General features: G+C 53.6%; 1 protein-coding gene across 2 annotated transcripts in view; it reads left to right on the forward strand.

The window, feature by feature from the left end:
- MME (membrane metalloendopeptidase) overlaps positions 1 to 2,348 on the forward strand; it is a 131,249-nt gene that overhangs the window by 846 nt on the left and 128,055 nt on the right. Inside the window, exon 1 of one of the 2 annotated variants that reach the window (XM_069083433.1) lies at positions 7 to 193. The exons of the other annotated variant lie outside the window; for it this stretch is intronic. The gene's annotated coding sequence lies outside the window, so the exon portion shown is untranslated. Of the gene's footprint in view, positions 1 to 6; positions 194 to 2,348 lie in introns of those variants that run through there. 2 annotated transcript variants of the gene reach the window in all.

A 2,348-nucleotide genomic window follows, 5' to 3' on the forward strand; every position in this document is an offset into this window, starting at 1 on the left:
GCCGCCGCCGCCACCGCTGCCGCCGCTGCCACTGCCTCCGAGGCTCGCTAGCGCTCGGCGCTTCCCCCAGCTGCCCGCTGCTGCCAACGTGCGCGCGGCTTGGGGCTCCCGGGGCAGCCCTCGGTCTCCGCGATCTCATTGGTTGGGGATGTGTCTATTTACATCATCCACGAACTTCTCCCAGATCCGACTGGTGAGTCCTGGGAGAGGGAGACAACCCCAGGGCCTGGGGGGCGGGGGTGGGGGGGACGCCAGGGGAAGGCACTGGCAGAAGAGAGCTCCGGGGCGGCTGGTGGGAGAGAGCCTGTGGGGACGGGCAGCGAGCAGACTGATGGGGGACCTGTGCTGGGGCTCTGGGACCAGGTTCAGGGCGGCGGAGCTCGAAAGAATGGAGACCTGGGAGCTGGAGCCCCAGCGGGGCCCCGGAGCGAGAAAGGGGGCGCTGGATCCCGAGAGAAACCTTGGGGAGGGAAGGCAGAGGCTGGGAACTGGAGACCGAAAGAGGGTGGGGTGGGACGGGACAGGTGGGCAGCACGTGGGACCCTCAAATAAGGAACCGGATGAACGGGAGAAAGACCCGAGAGAGGGGTACATTTGGCTTTTCCGCTCACGAGGCCGTAGTGCTCGGTAACCTCTTTCCGCAAGTTTTCCAGGGTGGGTAGTGGCATGTTGGGGATCCGATTCCAAGGCCGATTTGGGGTTTGGCCGTGTCTTTGCCATATTGCTGGAGGGACAAGATGTCTTTTGAAACCTGGTTTCTGTCCTCACCGTGGTGTCCAAACCCTATTACCCTCTCGCGCCTCAGAAAATGCCATCCTCGCTTCTCCTTCAGCTGCCCCGAAGATATGGAGCAGCCCAATCCATCCCTCGTCTTTGCCTCCTCTCTTCATCTCCCTTTCAGCCTGGTTGAGCTCACTTCTGATTGCACGATTGTCTCCAGCATCCGGGAGAAGCGCAGCCCGGCGCAGCCCGGTTGTTCCTTCCCACGTCTACATAAAAGTTTGCAAAAACCCTCCTGTGATTTGCAGCCTTAATTGAGCTAGAGACTCCGCTTTGGAATGACGGGAGAGGAGCAGCACGCCCTCTGAGCCTCTGCTGATAGAGCCCTGACAGAGAGCACTCCCTCATTCAGTTCTTAATTTAAAAGGGCAATTGGTTTCAACAGCATAAAGTAGCCACTGGTTTGCAGCGTAAGCATTGCGGAGCTGTCTAATCAGCTCCGAGAGCAGTTAGTTACACGCCGTGCTTTGTACTGCTGGGACGTATCCTTCAGCGTCTGCTCAAGTTTCTAGATTTGGTGCCATTTCATAGGCTTGTGCAGTAAGGCAGGCGAAGCGCTTGAAACTTTGTATCCAGAATCTCTTCCATCCCGGATCCTAGTAGTGGGTCATTTATTAACTTCAGCCTGGGAAGATAAATGCCATTAGTAGCTGCTCACTGGATTAGGCCATAGCCTGAAGAATGGAATCTGTCTCGACCTCCTCCGGTGCCTCCATTTCCACACCTGTTAAAGTGGTATAATACACATTGTAATTACATATCACAACCGCAGGGGCTGGAAGGAATAAGTTAATGTGAGTGGAGTGCTTTGAAGATGAAAATTGCTAAGTACGTGTATCCTCTGAACACACCAGTTTTCCTCCGGCTCCTCAATTTGTCCCTCTGATAAATAGATAGGGTTATACTCACTTTTCTGGAGGATTGCCTCTTTCAATCACTTTGAAGTAGTAATTGTGCAGGGGAAAAAAATAATCAGAATCGTCCCTTGATCGTAATTAGTCATTTCAATGAGTGGTCCAGAGCTGTACTAATAGTTACTAAGTGCCAGACTGGAGTCCCCGCTTGGGATTAAACCTTCCTCTTTTCGCCCCCCATCCTTCCTCCTCCGCCCTTCTCGCACGCTGTGTTTAAAGGGCTGCATGGGGTAGGGGATGGAGGGATGAGCTTGGCATCTAGAATACCTGCCAATGCTTAGATTAGCCGGCTGACCTTGAGCAAGCAAGTCTCAATGTTCCCAGCAAAACTAAAACTGAGGAGGGAACCTAACCGTCCTTCCCACGCCTCAAAAGTGCAAATACCTGGACTTCGAGTCTTGAAGTACTTCCAGGGGAAGTGACACAGGTGATCTTTTTTTCCTTACCTGCTGGTATTGGAGGGAGGATAACCTCTGCCCCTGTTCACCCATCTTTACTCCACCCATCCACCCTTTTCGTCTCTAAAAAGATCATAGAGGAGGCAGTTTGCAACCACCTGAGGTGACAGCGCGCTCTAAGGATGAAAATTCAAACCTTTCCCACCTTTACACACACACACACACACACACACACACACACACACACACACACACA

Source organism: Petaurus breviceps, unplaced genomic scaffold (assembly GCF_028583685.1).
Source record: "Petaurus breviceps papuanus isolate PSGF00001 unplaced genomic scaffold, PetGlider_PUasm1.0 173, whole genome shotgun sequence".
NCBI classification, from domain to species: Eukaryota; Metazoa; Chordata; class Mammalia; order Diprotodontia; family Petauridae; genus Petaurus; species Petaurus breviceps.